The 21,191-nt window shown below is 35.6% G+C and overlaps 1 protein-coding gene across 9 annotated transcripts in view; it reads right to left on the bottom strand.

Moving 5' to 3' along the window:
- The window catches only part of LOC116286534 (octopamine receptor beta-2R), a 54,368-nt gene that overhangs the window by 18,728 nt on the left and 14,449 nt on the right, over window positions 1-21,191 (bottom strand). For 3 of the 9 annotated variants that reach the window (XM_031693078.2, XM_031693077.2, XM_031693076.2), the window contains 2 exons: window positions 12,638-12,697; window positions 2,067-2,174 (listed from right to left, as the gene is read on the bottom strand). The gene's annotated coding sequence lies outside the window, so the exon portion shown is untranslated. Of the gene's footprint in view, window positions 1-2,066; window positions 2,175-2,278; window positions 2,411-3,503; window positions 3,624-9,106; window positions 9,156-12,637; window positions 12,698-21,191 lie in introns of those variants that run through there. The other 6 variants (XM_031693086.2, XM_031693081.2, XM_031693087.2 and 3 more) reach the window with 4 other exon arrangements.

The following is a 21,191-nucleotide window of genomic DNA, read 5'->3' as shown; positions in this document are numbered from 1 at the left end:
ATGCCTCGTAAGTCTAACTTGTAGATTTTTCACAGACTGTCAATTTCCTGGGTGCATTTACTCGGGCTACTTAGTTACACAAATGTAATTGCTTAACATTTTCTATTAACCACTATATAATCACATACTGCATTTACTCGGACTAAATGCAAATTTACATGCATAAATGTGATGTCTCCAATTATCTACTTTGCTATTGACCATTATGACGAATGCCTTGCGAAGATTTGAACTAAAACGCAAGTCAGTGACTATTTAAAGAGCGCGTTCAAAGGCCTTGTTCACAGGCCAGATGACGAGAGTCATCATACTAAAAAGCATTTACTCGGCCTTTATGTTTTAATTCCCTATTCTGGAATTACTGGAATTATTATAAATTGCTTAAAATTTGTGACGTGGAATTTGAAATTTGAAAGCGAATTAAAATGAACAATTAATCGGTAACAAGGATCGAAAACCTCGAAGGTCTAATTAGCAAAGCCGTCCAGGAGGGGCTAACTAGCAACATGACATTGAAAGAATAGACACACATATATCATAAATCGAGAAGATGAGGACTCAAACAAAGTTAGTTTTCTGTTGTGTTAGTTACTATTAGCGAGAAAAATGATCATACAGTATGGAGTATGCGCATGCGCATGAGAGGGTTTAGAGAATAACCATGGCCGATCATATATATATATATATATATATATATATATATAATATATATATAACAACACGTAAGAACAACGCGTTTTTAAACCCTTGTCAACTTACAAGTATTTCTATTCATGGTTGTTGAAGCCTTAAAATGCGATTTTAGTTGATAGTCACGTGACAGTTGCCGTTTGTAAGCTATGTTTGACATTAGAATGAATTATGGAGCTAAAATACAGAAAATCATTTTAATTAACAGCGCCTTGTCTATTCTTTGTTTTTGTTAACCATCTTACAGTAATCTCGGAGAAAAATAAATATAAGTAAATTCTTAAAAAATCTCCTGACCACAGTCAAAAAAATGAAATTATACCGAGCTTCGTATTTCAAATAATAATGTATCTTAGATATACTGGAGTTGAAATTATTCAGCGAATCACAATTCAGCGATCGCGACTCACAGCTAGCGAACGTAAGGGAATAGGTGAAAAAATCCGAGTCCCAGGGGATAATTATACCCCTAGCCTGACTATGGGAATTCTACACCTTGACAATAAATATATTGACAGAAATAATTTGGCACTGCGAAAATATTGTTCGAATTGACTCTAAATATTATAAAGTTGTTCGGTAAGAGAATAATTCGTTAAAAGACACAACTTTTTAGTTTTGAGTGCGCAATAACTTTTCATAATCCCTCGTTTCCGATAGCCTCTCCTGAACAGAAAGGGAAAGCTGTTCTTTCTACTCATTCACAATTCCACTAATATAGATTTAATTTTTTCTCACGTATTGGTTCTTTGTGTCAGGGGATGGATTTTTAAGTAGGTATATGAATTAAGATATGAAACTGTTAGGGCGGTGGGATGTCGTTTGGAATAATCAGTGTCATTTCATAAGAACCCAAAGTATTAATTGAGCTGTCAAAAAAGAAGTATGGCTTTTAAGGTAGAAAACACCACCATGACACAAATATATTCGTAGCTTGTTCGAAATGAATGAAAAGGACAAGGAAATGAAACTAAATTATAATAATAAAAATAATAAACTTTTATAGCATTCTCCCAAGAGGGCTTTTCAGAAACTATTTACAAAACTAGAATTATATAACTAACAATATCTTAATAATAAAAAGGATAAACGCAAGGAAGAAAAAAGGAATATATATGGTTTATTAATTGAGTCAAGACTAGTCAGCAAGCAAGAAAAAAAAGTGTGTTTAAATTTAAAAGAAAAGTACAACATAAAATGAAATCTGAATCTTGAAAAAGAGAATTTTCTACCAAGAAGAAAAATTCAACAACAAATAAATTGAATTAGAGTGAGTATGTAAAAATGAATTAACACTATGTTGAATTTTAGAGTGATTAAATGGAAGGGGAAAAAAAAAATGAATTCTGTTTAAATGAAAAATAATATAAACTTACCGGTGCCCTCTTTCTTTGGAAAAGAGATTTTTCACAGACGATAACAATTTCTTCGACTTCTCTTTAGTATCTTCGTTTTCTCGTGTCAAGCGTAAAACTCAGCGCGATCTGAAATGAAAAAAAGAAAACGCGACGTAAAGTCGTTACCACACCGCCAGCTTATCTTTAGGAACAAATGTTTTCTAAATAAACCCTGTTACTATAGTACCAACCGTTATTATTATTATTACATAGAGTATATATCTTTCGTAATACACTCCTAAGCCATTATAAAACCGCGTAGGTTTCAGAGTTCAATATCATAAGATGAATGTACAGACTAAAGACTATGTTGATTATAGAGCGGGTATAATAACTGCTGATGATATTGGTGCATATGCGGTATGCGCTATCAAGGAGAAGATTTAAACAATAACAACTGAGTGTATGCCGGTCGGTTAATCGGTAAGTGATTGACCAATGGTCAATAAATCAAAACCAGAGTTCTTGTAAGTTATTGTTCAGACTGGTTTTCCTCTAAGGTCCTTATTTGTGGACACTAGAGTTCCTTAACTCATTGAACTTCTATAAAAAATCATAGACAATATGTCGCAAAACGTGCGAAAATGCAGAATATTTTCTTTCTTGCGCCGACTAAAGTACTTAGCTTCGATAAAATCTTCTTTTGACGATTGTTTGCTATTGTATTAGTCATTATGGGACCATGTGGAATATACCAACCAATCCATTGATAACGAGTTTCAATAAAGTCTAGGACAGAAGTCGAGAAGTTGATGCACGATAATATAAGAGCCATAAAGTAGAAGGAAAAACGGATAGGAGGATTAAATACGAAAAATGATGTCATACAACATGTCACCACGTATTCTTTCAAAAAAAATGGAATGTCCGGAAATCAAGAAAGTCTACAGTTGTTTCTTAGTAAATTAAATAAAAAAAACGCAGCCATTATTAGTTTAAAAAATAAGTTGATCAAGAAATATAGGGAAAACATGAATTTTCTAAGATGTAAACGATATTATCAAACGATGTAAATTATGATTTTCGCAAAGCATTTGGCGATAGTGATTTTAGATTTAATGGGGGCGATTTTCTAAATGTTGTCGCGTGCAATGTAGGCGACGGAACAAGTACTTGTTTGTGTGAAGTTCCAAGTTATTCTCCCCAAAAACGAAAACCGGTTGGCAAGTTTGATCAAATAAATAAGCCAGCGTTAGGTGGCAATAATTGACAATAATATTAATAAACTCTCGTATAACTTGAAAAATGATCAGTCAAGTTTCTAGGCAGAAGTGACGTTTAGGCTTGAATCTTAAACGCAACATTTAGCGCAATTATCCTTCAATTCAAGTATTTTGAATAATTTTTAGCACGAGCAATTTGAATGATTTTCTGAAATCCACCAAGATTTTTTTAAATAAAACAATTGAAACCTACGTTTGTTCGTCGACTTACACATTCTGGACCTGTTCACCATTAAGCATACGTGCCCATGAACTACGTCGTCTTAGAATCATCAAAAATACCGCAGAGTCTCTTGCCACTGACTATATCAAAGTATACCGAATGCGAGAAAAGCGGGGGTGTTTATATACAGAGGTTTGAGAGACGTTTTCGAGTGCAAGAAGTGTTGAATGTATGTACACTATGCTGATATTGGCTTGAATCACATTGCAAACAAAACTTCCAAAACCCCCGATCGTGTAATAGGGGCATTTAGCAACGGAAACGAAGTCACGTTTTTCCTGAAACTTCTCAGGGTCTATATATCATGCGTTTCGATTTCTTGTTGCTAATACTGCACTGCAATGACAGGAGCATGTGACTGCTCACACGTAACCGCGGACGTACGCCATGTTCTTCGTCCGTAATTAAAGCGAAGGGCTATTTCTGGAAACAAACAAAACTAAACTGTCCGCAGGAAAATGGGAAATTAGTCTTAAGAGAAAACTGCTTGCGGGCATAAAATCACGACAAAAAATGAGTTCTCTGTTGATTTTTTGTTTTTGCGATCTCAATTTCTGACATTGACATTTCGTGCGCCTCACTGATGAGGAAATGTCTTCCTTTATAAGTTAGAATGGCTTTTTGAAACGGATGAAATAAGTTTAATTCCGCTATGGTTTTCCTTGATCCCTTAAAGGAGCGGATAAGAAATGTCTAAACGTACTGAAAATGAAATCAAAAATAGGTATGTTTATTTTGACATTTTTTTGTATTTGAGGGAAATCTGATGGTTAAGGATCAGTTGGCAAGAGCAGTTTCTCATCAAAGTTGCATTATTCTTGCTCATAAGAGAATGATCTTTTTTTAAGTTTTTGGTTATTATTTTTTCTCGCTCGTTCGGAAAGTGCGTTTTTTTCTTTGATAAGATCAAAATAAACTCGGTTGAATGATGCTTGGTCTAGTGATGGAACTCCTTCACAAATAACTTTTTCTTATTTGGCTGTAGTACTAGGCTCACATCCCGAAGTTAATCATGATGCTCGTTCGACACAAATTTAATTTCGGTAATTTCGATTTTTTCCAAAAACTATTTGCCTTGATGACAGACCTTGTGCAATAGTCCTTTTCTATTTGCTGTAGCTAAAATAAGCCGAAAAATATCATGCTGGTTAAGCTCTACGATAATGTGGTAATTTTGTTGGATTTTTTTAAACTTTGCAGTGGCTGAATCATTGAAACTGGGATATTTGCCTTGGTGACAAAGGTTGTCCAATATAACATCTTTATTTGCTGATGTTACACTAAGGCAAAATACTAGTGTTATGCTGGTTATAGCTGAGTGCTATTTCGGTAGTTTTGAAGGATTTAAATAAATAAAAAACCGTGAAAAATCAACCGAAAGATGTTGCACTAAGGCAAAATACTAGTGTTATGCTGGTTATAGCTGAGTGCTATTTCGGTAGTTTTGAAGGATTTAAATAATTTAAAAAAAACCGTGAAAAATCAACCGAAAGATGTTTGCCTTGATGACAGAGCTTGTCAAATATTTCATTCATTTTATTTTCTGTTTTAGCTATATTATAAGCTAAAACAAAAAGCAACACCGGAGTTGACGCTGGTTTGCATATGTTTAGGTAAGTTTGAAGGATTTTCCATAAACACAGCGAAGAATCAACCGACATTCGCCCTGTTGACAGCCTAAAGCTTGCCCGATGTAGTCTTTTCTATTTGCTGTAATTAGTACAACAGGCCAAAATAACTGGAGGTAACTTTCGCTTTTTTTTGCCGACAGCCTGCCACTTATGATAGAGCCACTTCAGTTGACACATGCGAGGTGCATTGCATGTAATCTAGCATGAGTACAAACACCAACATACAAGCTTAAGAAAGATGATTGAATCAAAAAAGGCTAAAAATAAAGCAGATCGATGCAGTAAGCCGGTTGGGTCAGCCTCTGATCTTTCTTGATTCAATTGAAGGTTTTTTTTTTTCGCTTTCTCTTTATTCGTTTCCTCCTATACCACTTAATTTTCCTCCAAAAAAAAAAATCAGTTATTACAATCAAATTCGGTCATGGAGCAAGGGCCACAGTTTGGTTAGCCACTGTCTGTTCATTAAGTGCTACACTCCTATAATAGGACGATTATCTTGTTGAGACATTACAGTCGACGATAATCGATAATATATACTGCTATAAGTTGATATACGATAAAGATCATCTAATACTGTTAATATTTCTAAGATGATCTGAGAAGCATGATTTACCGACAGTCAACATTTTTACTTTATATCAAAGGTTATTGATGAGAAAAATGATGATATTAATTCCTTCAAAAAAAAAAAAAAAGAAAGAAAGAAAGAAAGAAAAACACTTCTTCAACTCTTTTGCACATCAAGGATGTTTATATTTGAACACTCACGTTTACCTTAAGTTTTTGAGTCTTTCTTTTCACCCTTGGATTGTCTAAGTTTTTCTCGCTCTTCAACCTTTAAGTGTTATTTGTATTGTTTTGTCAATAGCAGGAAGTAATCCACGTCAACAACTCGAGAGTAAAAAAAGGTGAGGCCGAGATAGGTCAAAATATAGAAACTTGTGATTAACTGTAAACACGAATCTTGTTTTTTATAATCTTAGAAAGGAATAACTTTCATTCAAAATTGTCAAATCACTTGTGTCCTAAGTTTATTTTTTTACTAATTCATTTTTCGCTTTTGCTCACTTTTTTCACTTTCCTTTCTTATTTCTATCGAGTCTTGAAGAGTTTATTATTTCAAAGTATGTATTTATAGCGGAGACAACTGAAGTTCTAAAATTATCACCAACGCAGAGGTCAGTGCAATTGACATTTTTAAGTTATAGCGCTGCTGGAAAAAAATGAAAATAAAAGGACTACGACGAAAATAAATCCTAAACGAATATATAAAAATAGAATAAGAGTAAAAGCGGCTACATTAGATGTCGAGATACAATGAAAACGAATGATGTCATGGTTTTTCAGCGAATATTTTACTAGTCCTCTCTTGTTGTTGTTTGGGAGGCATGGAATACAAACGACTGCATGTGTTATTTATTTTCCTAAGTTAAAAAGAAAAAGCAAATTTCGAAGATTATTCATGATTTTATGATCAAAATCTTTAGCCGTTTTACTGATCCATATTTAACATCATGAGGGCTCGCTGCCAATGATGTCATTTTTCAGGTCGAGTGTTCTCTGAAATCTTCTCTGAAATGATGCTGACTTCTCAAAGCTAGTCGAACAACTTCTAGTCCAGACGCTGTACCCTTTCCTTTGCCGCACTGCTAAGCCCAAAAACAAAAGCGGAGCGGCAAAGGAGAGAGTACAGCGTCTGGACTAAACAACTTCATGATTGTACGAGAATGAATCAGGGGGTCTTTATACAAAGTACTTTAAATTTGGATTTTAGCTCTTAGATAAAATTGCTTTTGTAGGTGACAAACGAACAAACAAACAATTAAACAAACTACAAACCCATCCACCCACCCACCAAACCTAACTACTAAACCAACTAACTAACCGACCAACTGTTAAACAAACCAACTAACCAAGCAATCAACAAACTGACTGATCAAGCAATCAACAAACTGACTGATCAACCACCCACCCAACCGACCACCCAATCACCCAACCACCCAACCAACCAACCAACCAACCAACCAACCAACCAACCAACCAACCAACCAACCAACCAACCAACCAACCAACCAACCAACCAACCAACCAACCAACCAACCAACCAACCAACCAACCAACCAACCATACTCAACCAACCATACTCAACCAATTAACTGAAAAGATATAACTAGCTAAAAACTAGTGTGAGCTGCGTCGGTGTTTCTAATGAAACAGTAATGATGAAAAGGTAAATTATACACCGTGAAAAGATGAAAAAACTTACTAAACCAATTAACTACTTAACTAACTAACTAACCAGCCAACGTACGCTGTTAAACAAACCAACTTACTAACCAACTAAGCGACTAACTGATCAACCAACCAATCAACCAACCAAACAACCACCCAACCAGTCAACTAACCAGGCAGGCAGTCAACAAGCAATTAAGCAAACGAATTGAGTAAAACAAACAAACAAGCGAACAAACAAAAAAGAAGGAAAATTAAGATGGAAGACGGTAATTTCATATCAAGTCTTATTTTCGTTCTGAATCACGAAATGATGACATCAAACTTAATAGAAATCTTAAAAACAATCAAGTGAAAATTTTTTTCTAGAAGACCAAAAACATATGATTAAGAAACCATAATGACCAGAAGCGCCTTGCTAAAAAACCTCTGTGTTATTGTCGGTTTTGTGGTTTAAAATGTTTTTCATAAAATCCCCTTATTTCAGTGCCTTGATAAACAAGCCGGTCTCTACTTAACGTGCTGAGTGGCCGGTACAAAATATATAGACACAAAAGAAATGAAAACAGAGTTGAAGGTAAAATATGACGTCAATATCTTGTGGCAAAATTGATATCAATGCCCTGAAACAGAACTCAAGGAAAAAAAACTTTATTAATTTTTTTTTTTTTCAATGATGACATTTATTGAGTTCAGGTTTTTTGGCGATAGGAAACGTCTCACTAGTGATATTTTTTTTGAATATGCTACATTAGTTCTCACATTGACATTCCATTTTTCTGAGAATCTGAATTGCTCTCATTCTGAGTTTAGAGTTTAGTTGTTATTTGAACGTGAACAGAATGAAGGTATTAAGGAAGCAATAAGGAGAAGCAATAAGGAAAAGCAATAAGGAGAACAGACTGTTCATAATTGCTCGTAATTTAGAAACGTTCGGTAAATTTAGAATAAAGCTAGTTTCTTTAGGATAAGTTGTGCATCTGGATTTTATCGAAACCATTTTGGGGTTAATTAGCCTCAGTCTTCAGTAAATTAAAAAAGTTATGCGACCAATTCAAGTTATTAAAAGTCAAATCAGCTGCCACATGGGGAGAAAACCCCACAAATCTACGCCATTGTTAGCTATAGTGAATAACAGATTTACACCAACAAGTTTGAGCGAAGCGGTCGGTCATGACTGACAGTATAAGCAAGTGTGGGTAATAAAATGTAATGCAATATTTAAATTATTTGTTTTTTTCCCACTACGTGGCCTACTGAGGGATGGGAGATAAGAGAGGAATTTATTGAGTACCAACTTTAAGGAATGTCGTTCATGAAGCTCTGTTATGTAATATTTCGATTCTCCCCTTGGTCACCTTGGCACCTCTATTCCTAGCTATTTTTGGTTTCCTTGTGAGATGCAAAAACTGAAAATGATCCTGACGTGGCTACCTAACTGAACATCAGACTTTTCATCATCGCATTAAAAGACTACTGTACAGGGCCCAGTTGTACGAAACCTGGAAAGCGCTACCCGACGGATTCTGAATCTTATCCAGTGGATAAATTCATTATATAACAGCATCGACTTATCCACTGGAGAAGGATTTATCCGGCGGATAGCGCTATCCAGGCTACGTACAACCGAACCCAGAAGAAGATAAAACCTCAGTATAGCTTAACGTATGCTTTATCACATAAGTCTAAGCGACATTCATTCTGAAGTACCTTAAAATCCCTTGTATTGATCTTGTATTGAGACGAAGGGCTGTCTATGGGGCGAGCAGTTGAATGAAGAAATAATGAGTTTAACCCGTTTATGCTTTGGTTTTTACCAATGATCACGTGACTTTAGGGAGAACCCCACAAACACATTGTGTAATGAGATGCGGCTTGCAAAGTGTGTGGAATTCCTATGTTCAATAAAATTTAGAAACCACGTTGCAGGGATAACAAATAAAAAATCGTGTCAATTAGCAGAAACTTGACGAAAAAGGGGCGTGAAGTTCATTCGAATTGTGGTTCTATGCGAGATTCGAGTATAAGTTAGAAATATATAGGCATCAGTATACAGTACATATAGTGTGTGTGTATATATATACAGTCAATTCAAAAAATGTTGTCGTCGACCAACTCAAGCCTACGCGACTGGACCGAAAGGAACTCTGGGTAGTAATCATTGAAGCCGAGTTGACTCCATAATTTTATCTGACTAGTTATGCCTGGTTTACAGCACCAACCTTCGTAGGCGAGCGGGAAATGTTGAAGGAGACTTTTTTAAATGCCTTCATATTTTCGGGATTGTGAACTGAATCATAACTACTATGTCAAGTTTTTCTATCCCTAAACCCGAAGACATGCATTTGAAGGATTGTTTCTCGCCATTATTATCTTATTACTAGCGGGAACAATTAATTCAGAACGAATATTTAACCGCTTCAGTGATTTTTACTCATATTTCTTTCGGTCCAGTCGCGTAGGCTTTAGCCGGTCGACGACAACGTTTTTTGAATTGACTCGTATATATTCCAAAAATAGATTTCTCCAAAAGCGTTAATGTCTTTCGAGTGTTTGGGCGTTAATTCCGAAACGCCACATACCACAGTATTAAGAATATTAAGTGTTAATTGTTAATGACGAGTTTTAATCCAGGATTTACAACGGGTTATCATCCATAATACAGTTCTTAATTGAACAAAATGAAAGAATTTCAAAAGTTCATCTGATCTTGGTTTTGCCTGAGGAATACATTACGTATAAAGCAGAGGTGATGTATAATAACTTCTGAAAAATATACTTAGAGGAGCATAGTGTTAGAGGAGCATAGTTTATAAAGCTTTGATTACATGATCATTTGCGTTTCAAGATCAAAGGGCTAAGCGTCACGGATGAGGTCTACCATCCGGATTAGTTCTTTGTAGCTAAGTTTGTTAGCTATTTCCTATATGTCTGAGAGCAATACTTCTTGCACTCAAGATTATTAAGGAAAAAGTTAAAATAAGACGAAAGAAGCTAAGAATAAGTAAGCAAACAATATCTCATTAAGCTAATTTGAAGCTGTTCTAATTTAAGTTTTACTAACTCAAAGTTGGTGATAAAGTTTTTGCGTTTGCTTCTAAACCCATGTAACGGTTGCCCATTGTTCTTTATTCCTGTTCGAATAAACTCTCGATAATAGTTTTATAGGAATGTAAAGAATACATGGCATTGTCTTTTTAGGTATTGGCATTGTTCTTTTAGGTCGTAACTTTACTTGAATTTCGAAATTGTGCAGTTGAGGAATGAAGGAGCGAATGGAGAGAAAAGGGACAAATAAGCAAAAAGAGGAATTCAATGGAAAGGAAAGGAAAGGAAAGGAAAGGAAAACGAAGCAATGGTGTTCAATTTATTTTGCAGTTGAAGCAGAAGAGTACGCCAGTCTAAAAATAACACTATGGCTACACCGACTCGTCGTGACTTCACAAATTTGATTCCCGAGCAAATGAATACAACTGATTAAACCATAGTTAATAGATTATTAACTATGATTAAACTACGTATTTTAGCATTTCTGCCACTTTCACTTGCTTCAGTATCTTCAACACTGAACTCCACAGGGGCGTAACCAGGGATCTTGCAGGGGAGGTGCACAGGCAATGATTTGCAGAACCCCCCACCTCCCCAAAAATGAAAAAAAAAAAAGAAAATAAATCAAACCGCCCTTTGGCGAACTCATGGATACTAGTTGACGTTCCAGAGATTGGGCTTCCTGTGCCCTTATAGTTGTTAACATTCGAAGGTTTCAAAGTATTTCGCTCAAATTCATATTTTAAATGCTCAATTTAGCCGGTAAGATGATAAGTCGGCCTTTTATTTTCCTATCAACACCTGCTTTGAAATACTATTTAATTCGTCTTCATTCAAGTCTGTAAATTCCGGATTATTTATTGGAGCGAATTTTCGTTAGTTGTCTCGAGCGATATCTATTGTGTAGATTTGTACTTCGCAGATTAACATACAAGAACGTTGCTTCGGCGATCAATCTACTTTTTATTCGGCTTTTTAACGGCTTATTTGGATGACAAAACTGGCCGAATGTTCTTCACGACTCCATCGGAATTGTTCCAAATTTCGTCTTTTGCTAATTTTACGATCTACATCCACATGATTGATTATTTAGGAAGTCACTTTAAGTAAACAACTGTTCTAATAAAACTTTGCTCGATAGAAGTTTTAAGATTTTTTGGCTGAATACTGCCGTAACTACGATCCTTTCTCTAATGAGGATAATTTCCTCCAAAGCTTGAAATCTAAATCTCGTTTTGAATTCTAATGAAAAATGATTTTTTTCGATGCATCCGGCTCGAGCTACGAGTCTTATGAAAAAATCTAAATATGTTGACGAATGTACATCAGCGTTTCTGTTTGCTTTAATACATCAGCAAAAAAGGTTTAACTCATTGAAATTTTAGTTCAGGCTTTAATTGTATTATTTTACTTCAACTTGCATCTTTCCCTGAATCTTTAAATATAATTATTTCAAAGAGAAACCTATGCGCGAGTTTGCGCAAGCACGGTGGGTCCACAGTGCTAGAAATATCCCACGTTTCATCAGCACTTCATTTCCTCATATAAATACCCAATGTAGTCTATACTGCATAAGAGTTTCGAACTTGTTAGCGTCGTGTAACGTTCGTAATCAGATGACGTAAGACGATCACTAAAAATTTAATAAGCCTAAAGCGAGATGACGTTTTACCCCCGACTCTATACCAAAATAGTTTTTAAAATTCTTTCATATTAAAATTTTTGATTCCTTAGAGAATACAGGAACAATAGTCATAATTAAACAACAAAAGCAGTGTGAAAAGGATTATGGTCTAGAGACGGGGGTAAAACGTCATCTCGCTTCAGGCTTATTATCGATCTGCTAACATCTTTGTGAGTGAGTGAGCGGTGACACATTTGCATATTCAGACCCCTCACAATAACTCGTTTCTACGCTTCGCGTATCCACGAGTTAAAAAGAAAACCAAATAAAAGTAAAAATGGGTGAGTGATTCTTAAAAATGCTATAATATGCAGATGGAAAGTGGTCTTCATTTAATCAAAAAAACATTTACATACAATTTTAAAGCAAGAGGAGATGGATGAGCGGACCTTAAGCTTTTATGGGGGGATGCACGTGCACTCTGTGCTCCCCATGGTTAAGGCCCTGCTCCAGTACACGGTGCGTTAACGTGCCATGTGTAACAGTTCTAACCTGACAAGATAACTTACCTCAACTAAGTTTGCTTTTCTATTTATCAATTACAAGATTCTGTTCATTGACTCTTGTTTCTGAAGAAAAACATAATATATTAATAAAAGCTGTATTATTTTCGGCAGTTTTCATACTTTTTACTCGACATTAGAGGAAAACGTTCAGTTCGCATGCGTGTTCAGGTACTTTACAATCATTTAAGAATTGCTGGGTTTCAAATGATGTTATTTCCTGCTTAGTGCAGAATAATATACATCAGCTGAATCACAAGTTTTCAATAGGATTCCTTCTGGTTGACAGCACATGGTGGACAGTGTTAGACCACCATTTGGAGCAGATAATGAGATTCAAGGACTTTTATCAGCTGAGTGAAACCCAGCAATTGCTTATTATCAACCAAGTGACTTTTTTAGAATTGAATGAAACAGCCCGAAACAGCCTGAAACAGCCTGAAACAGCCTGAAACAGCCTGAAACAGCCTGAAACCAGAAATCCAGATACACATACAATCTCCAGGATCTTCCAAGCCTCCAAATGTTAATTGCTCCGGAGTCAAAGCACAGATATTAGAGAGTTTTAGATTGACTGTTTTTTCTCCCCGCAAACGGCAAACGTGACCACGTTTTCATAGTTTTCGTGTATTTTACTTTACCTTTTACAAACCTTCTCACCAAGCGCAAATACTCTTTTGTTTTTCTACTACTTGGACTGTTTTGCGATTCTTTTTCAGTCATTTAAAATATCTTTTTACTGGTCAACTGACGTTTCACGTTTGCCGTGAACGTAAATCTAAAACTCTCTATTATCGGAAGTGGCGCCCTTTAGGGTGAAGGTACATGTTCGTTTTCTCCGATTATTCAAAAACGCATGCCACCATTGGCAATTTGCAACAGCAGTATTTATGTATTTTTGAAAAAGCCAGGCATTCTCGACTAATTTACACTGAAAACTCTACTCAAGTCTAAAATTATACTAATAAATATACGTCTACTGTCTGTTTACTTTGCTTGATTCTTAATTTTCACCCATAAAGTGCTGCTGGCTATTATACTTAAAAAGTCACTTAACATTGAGTGTTACATTTATCAACCGAACTCAATAAACCATCCCTAATTAAAGAGGGAAAAAGAAAAGAATAAAAAAGGGCATTAAGCCTCTTTGCTTGAAACTGCCTTCATATATTCACTCAATATTGTTTTTCACTAAGTTTGCCTTTTCGTGCTTCTACCCGCGCCGTTATACCTTTACTGGCACCTATTAATATTTCATCCATTTGTGAACCACTAATAATGGTTTTCAGCATTTTTCTTTTCACAAAGCAAGTACTCTAATATAACCAAATGCCCTGATGTAAACAGAGAACAAAGGTTCGCTGTATTAGCTTCTTAGTTAAAGAAAAGCGACAGTCCAACTAGGAAAAGCGGAGTCAAAATAATATAACCTGCAAGTAGAGGCTCCAGAACGGAGGGCAGATATAGATCTCTGCAAAAAGAGGAAAATAGTATTCCATTTCACGAAATAATTGGGTTTGGACGTTTAGATTTTTTTTTTTTTTTTTTTTTTGTTTGTTGCAAAACAAATTAAGTTTAGTCAGCTGCACTTTCCAAATAGTTAACTGTATTTTCCAAAACAACACGCAACATCGAACAGAGAAGCCGTCCGCTTTCTTGGAGTTCACCACCGACAGCTGAAGAACCTTTTACCACGATTACACAAAATTAAGCTAGTCGAACAAAACTCCCTTTGCTTGCAATCATATATATACATATATACGTACGTTGAAAGAACTAACCACGAAGGACGAAGGATCGTATCAGCGTCAAAGATGTCTGGTGATGACATTAAGCTTCAAATATTTTGATTTGGAAAATTAGAGAAATGAAAAACAATTATGCTGGTGTTTACTTACTCAAAACGATGTTGGCTTGTAAGAAATGAGCTGGTCTTGTCAGATCGTTGACACCCTACTGTACTCAGAGTCAACCTTCTCCGGTCGTTAGCGTTTTATATAATAATGTTTTAATTAGTTTGTTTTTGCTTCTTTTTTTTTTTTCCTTTTTCTAGATCATAATAAAGCTGATAATCTTCGACCGCGGCTCACTCAATCCAATTTAACAGCTTTCACATGGACAGTTTTGATTTTATTGTCTACACGAAAACCATGCATATTCAACGTATTTCCAGGAAGCTATCATTAAGATTATCTTGTTTTTAGCTCAGTATTGACATTTCCTATCCCCATCTCCTTCGAGCTTTAACGGTTTAGGAAAAGCATAGGATGCATAGGATTATCTTATCAAGGTACGCATCTTTTGGGAATAATTAGCCAAGAAACCCTAAAAAAACGTCAAATTAGTCGATACCCTGAACTAACCTCTGGGCTGACCTAACTCACGAATCGAGCTTTTTAGGTTTTGCGGAAGGAGGAAACGACGAATTTGGGCTTTGGAAACTAAATAAGAGATAAAATGCAAACTTACTTGCAGCCAGAAAAATAGGGGAAAAAACGTTTCTTCGCACGCAAAATTTTATTTGAGTCCGTTTGTTGAATCTTCCGCATCATGACATCATTCAGTATCAGTGTCTGATTAATTATATCTTCGTTCTCTCGTGTTAATATAAATATGTCCAGATCTTTTATGTTATATTTATAGACCCAATTTTCTATTGTTTAAAGCTGTATGTATAGCTATCTATCTCGGCTAGCCCTTGTGGTTATTATAGATAGCATGTACCTTTATTAAGGTTTTTAATACATTGTATTTATTTTCACTTGTAAATATTATATTGCACAGCAGGTACTAAATAAACACGATTGTTGTTGTTGTTGTTGTTGTTGTTGTTTAACTTGATCAATGGTCTTGATCAATGTTCAAAAGATTGCTGATCTTCATACAAGGATCCCTGATGTATTTTGCTGCTGGCTATTTCTAAATTAATGTGGCTAATGTGCATTATTCAATGCTTTCTTAGGAAGCCAATAATAGATAAGCTTGTTTATGAACTCAATGCTAGACTCTTTCTTATGGTCTCCTATAACTGGACATGCTGTAAGATTTTGAGGAATGATCGCCGCTTTCTGAATCCAAAGTCGTTGACAAAAGTAGAACTGAACAAAATCTACCTTTTGCAACAATTGCTGTTGTTTGTCTCGCAACATTGTTTGCTGTACAAAAGTTATAAGCTCAATGCTCCATGCTCGTGTCGAACGCCGTTGCAAAATAAGTTGCAGAAAAAAGTAGAGTTCGTTTCTACTTTTGGCAACGATTGAGTGTCCCGGCGTTGCACCGTGTAAACCGTTCTGCAACCGCTCAAATTTGTTGCGAGACAAATTGCAGAGAAAACTGCTCCTTGTAATCGCACCTTAGGACCACAGGAAAGCTTGCTGGTTGGTTCTCAGAAATTGTGCTTACATGTGTTTTTATCTGAGACAAAAATGTTCGTACGTCGTGTTGACAAAGATTCTAGAGAGTGTCTCTACTAGGCCGACAAATTATCTAAAACAGGGACGAAATAAACGCCATCTTGAAAATATGTACCCTAAAACAGACGCAAGATGCAGTGCAATGTCCGCTTTTTCCTAGTCAACCTGGGAATGGCTAAAACTATCCATATCTAAAATCTTTCCAGAGTATCATCACCATTGCAACTGCTTGTTTTATATTGGATCAACACTACAATTAGCTCGACCTCTACCTGCAAGATGCTTAGATGTTTTTACGTATTTAAGGAAACAAAGGGCGTTATAAAGCTTTATTTATTCTTAGTCGAAGTTTAACATTTTTTCTAAAGTTTTTGTTGGATCATGAGACAGTACGCTTACAGACGAACGGCCGAATCAGCCAAATGAAATAAGATCTTGAATTGAAAATAAATCGTCTCAAAATGAACTGACAGCTTCACTAATGCCTTTTATCTATATCTATATGCATATCTTATAGCAGGAAAACTTCCTAAATTCCAAGTCTCTATACAGAATTAAACAAGAATCCCAATCGAATAGCTAGCTGCCAATTTTTTCATTCGTGTATGTTCATGCTTTTTTTTTTGTTTTGTTTTGTTTTTGTTTTTTTTTTTGTTTCTAAAAAGGCACATTAATGGCCTACGACAACCAAAAATTAAAACAGGAAAAAATGGGGAAAAAATAATAAACAATCAAGTGAAACAATGTCCGTTTCACGATGTCATTTATACTATAAGTAAACCTTCGTGCACAATATTCAAAGAAAGTAAGAAATTTTATGCCTCCACGGAGAGAGAAAAAGGCCGGCGAGATCAAGGTATGAGCCGGTGGAGATCACGGAAGAAAATCTCGAAGTACAAAAGAAATTAAAAAAACAACCAGCAATTTTACAAAACTGGAATCAAAACTTTTTTAGAATGCAAAAATATATTAAATTTTGAACAAGTTGATTGAGTCGATCTAAAGATTCTCCAGTCTTTAATCTCTTGGTATAGTTTTTCTCGTTGCTTGGTGAAGATCAACGCCTTTGCCTTTACAAAGCTAAGTCAGAAGATTTTCTTGTAAAATGTAACTAATCTTCCGTCCATGGCCTTGTACATGAACCTGATTATCTTTATCTTATCAGCATCTGCATAAGACCATAAAGTCGACCCTCCACACTGGACTCTTTAGACGTACGTACAAGAAAAGATAGATATATTGTCTACAAAAGAGGTAGAAGAAACCTCATGCAAAAAGAAAACAAAAAAAAACAACAACAACAAGGATACTCGACAACGCCTTGTTCTTGTTGAAAGATACTATAGATGGATGCTATCTAATTTCTAACACAAATATAATTTACCCTGATATTTCATGTACTTTAAATCAGCTCCCATGCCCTTCAAAAAAGAAAAAAATCTCGAGAAAGCACACATATATATATCATACAGTCAATTACAACTGAAACTTTAACTTGTTTACACAATGCCATACGATAAAGACGTTCTGTCTTGAAGGCAAAAATCACGAACTTCTTAAAGCGATATTAAAAATAATATCAGTGTTCGTGGCAATTGACTGGCAGTTCTTAAGTAGCCTTGGGCAGGTTTCAATTACATAAGTACAGCAAGTCCAAACTAAGCCCTACCTTCCGTACAATAATGCGTATTTATCAACCCATGATGGCAATGTCATAAGATCGAATAGTGCTTTTCCTAAGCTGTTATGACATAGTAAGATTCCATATATATTTCCAATGCTCTACAATATTGATATTGGTGGCAGCGCTTACTTCTTAGTTAAGGGCGGGTTCTAAATGGAAAGCCGAGGCGTGTTCCTTTGTTCTTGGCGCGCGGGATATCGCCGTCTCTTAAGCCTTCTTAAGTGTAGTGCACCTTGAAGTAGGTTAGTGCATCAAGCTAATTGAAACACGGCCTTTAATGCAATAGGCATAGAAATTCAATGACCGTCGATACTCGAATTCAAAATACTTTGTTGTTCAGTGTTAGTTTCAATTTTGAGTAGAATATTCAGTCATCTTTTCCAGTAAAGGTTGGAATTCCAAAGTTTTTTCATGGTTGAAGTTGTGTTTTTTTTATCTCACCGTTGGTATTTGCGAATATTTTGACCTTGAGTATATAAAACTGATAAAAATACAGCGGTTATCTACGTATTTGAGCGCGAAAAAGTCTGATTTAGTGATAATAAACTGGTTTCTTATGTTTTTTTTGATATCTACGTGCACTTAAGAAACGATAACATTCATATCTGATGACTATGAAACAAGGACTATCACCATGACACAGCCCACTTGAACAGTTGGTAAACCTAAGTGATATTTTATGTAATTCACTTATAATTATATGTGGTCTGTATATAGACATTTGTAACTTAATACACACAAAGGTTGTGCTAATGGTAATCAGTTCTTTGAAAATGCGGTTTCTATAATAAAATAGCATGCACAAACATTTCAGAAAAAAAACATATGTTTTGTAGAATACAGTGCATCTGTATTGATTCGTTTTTGCCTGGGAAACCAATTCACAGTGAATGTGATGTTGATATTCTTTTTGCGTGCGAAACAAAGGCAACTCACTGACGATAATTTTTTCCTCTTCATTATGTTTTAATTGCTAGTTTTTCTTTCATTATGTCTTTTCATTTCATTTTTCTCTCTCTGAATATTCTCAAGATTATGGTACTCCGAAAATCCATGCCTTTCTTTAAGCTTTTTCCCTTTATTCGTTTTATAGCCATCTTAGTTACTTTTCAAGAAAAAAGAGAAAATGGATGAATTAAAGCCAAATGTTTAAATTTAATTTTGTTCTAAAATGCCGAAGCCCAGAGCAACATCACGTCTCAAATCAAAATTATAGCCACCCAGCTTTACTTATAGACTTACATGGAAAATGTCTTCATCAGTAATTTTTCAGTATTATTCGAATTCGAATTAAAAGTAATTTAAGGGACGTCTAATTTAGCTTGTCTTACCCTTACTATCATGTGTCGCGGACACAAGCACAGGACAGTGGTAGCTGCTCCACGAAGCTTTGCTAGTAAAGTAGAATCATCGATTTCGAGCTGCTGTTGGTTATTATCGACCTTCGATCGAGGTTAGCTAGTTTATTATTGAAACCATACGGAAGTATCCCAGTCTGAGGTGATGCTATCTAATGTTTCGATTTCAGAGGATGCCAGAAAGGAGACAGACCGTCGATATTCTGAAAATCAAAGCAACCCAAAGGGACTTTCCTCTAAAAAAAGGACTTGAACTAAGTACCATACGTTTTTAGTGCTCGAGTGAGCGTTTACCTAGCAATGCGGAGGTCCAGCAGACGTTCAAGATGCTTGAATAGCATTATGGGTATACAAATAAATCGATATTATTTCAGATAAAAATACACAAATGGACACATACTGAAAAATTGTATAAAAATCAATTCAAATCCAGACAAATTAAGAATAGGAAGGATGTATAAATGTAAATTGTTTCAGCTGTAGTTTTCACATACTGTGTTTGATTAACCCTGAAGCTTGCTTCTTAATATATCGGGCACTTTTATCAATCCTTTGGATAATAGGATCCGGAGTTCCTTTATAATTACAACTCAGACGTAATTGCAAATAGCTTAAGGTTTTGATACTGATTAACAACGTCAAGAGGTCAGACAATGGATAGAAAATGAGGCAAGAAATTATGATTGGGTTTATTGTTAACGCATCATAATTGAATATTAACTGATATGTTATGTCTAAGGATTGGCTTTTGATTGCAGGCCATCGCCAAGAATCCATATATCTTTCCATCCATCCCATCCAACCTTCCCTTTCCCAAATCTAAAATCTATCACTTTAGCCACCCATCTCTCCGTCTGTCCGTCCATCCATTTGTCCATTCATCCGTTTGTCCGTCTTTCCATCCACCCGCCAATCCACCCATCTGTTCATCCGTCCATTCCTCTGTCCGTCCTTCAATCCATTCATTCACGTACAATATTTTTTTCTTCTTTATCACAGCCAAAATAAATTTCCCTTAACGCAGTCCTACAAATTCTTAACATCGCACGATAATATTTAGGATGTTCGCGCTGAAATATTTTCTTATTTCCCTCTTTTGACATTCATAACCCGTGTATCACTAAGAGCAGCCGCCTACTCTTCATTAGTGATATACAGGTTATAAATGTGAAAAAAATGTGCAGCGTGTAGCTCTTTATGCCCATCATGCAGAGTTGAGTATAAAGGCTAATAACTAAGCGATTCTTGATCTAGCCGCGCAATGCATCGCTGGAAAGTATTCTCTCAGTATTTATTTTTTCCCTAAACGAAGTAATAATAATGATAATAATAACTTTAAGTAAGACAGATTTTGAAAATGGAGTCAAGATGACTCCGAAACGTCGGATTTTTGCGTAAGTTTTCATTTCAAATAATAATAACAAAACCATCCTTTTTTCACGAGGGTAGCACTTAATAGCCAGTGGCTAACAAACCTGTGGCAATCATTCTGTGATCGAATTGGAATTTAGAAATTGATTTTTGCGGAGGGAGGAAAACCGGGGAACCCGGAAATCCCTCGAAGCACAGGAGAGAACCAACAAACAACTCTACTCATATACAACAAACACCGAATCCGGCCGGACTCGAACTCGGGTCGCATTGATGAGAGGCGAGCGCTCACACCGCTACGCAACCCGTGCTTCCCTATAACATTAACAGTAATGAGAGGAAGAAGAAGAAGAAGAAGAAGAGGATGAGTATAATAACGATTGAAACATAAAAAGCTCATTCAAGAACTAGGTGTTGAGAGTAATTTAGGGTTAGGTATAGCAACTTAGGTAATTTCATCGCGATCGATAAAAGTTAAAAATCCGCTTCGCCGCCTAAAATAAGGATAAAGATATTAATGCGTAGTTTGAAATAATTGACTTTAAAATCACGTTCTTATTGTCTTTAAAAGCACACCCTCCGATTACCCAGGTAATATGGCTCTTCACTTCTTAATTCCTATACAATAATTTACTTTGTCGATGCCGATATCAGTCTTTACTTACTCAATTCAGAATGTCGCTAATTTTAGGCTTCCAGCTCGATATTTTTCCTTCGATGAAAACTGAATGTAA

The sequence above is a fragment of the Actinia tenebrosa genome, unplaced genomic scaffold (assembly GCF_029948245.1).
Source record: "Actinia tenebrosa isolate PJP-AT-01 unplaced genomic scaffold, QUT_ActTen_1.0 PGA_scaffold3__52_contigs__length_22856419, whole genome shotgun sequence".
In the NCBI taxonomy this organism is placed as follows: domain Eukaryota; kingdom Metazoa; phylum Cnidaria; class Anthozoa; order Actiniaria; family Actiniidae; genus Actinia; species Actinia tenebrosa.
Note: the sequence above shows the minus strand (reverse complement) of the source record. Positions and strands in the feature narration are given on the sequence as shown.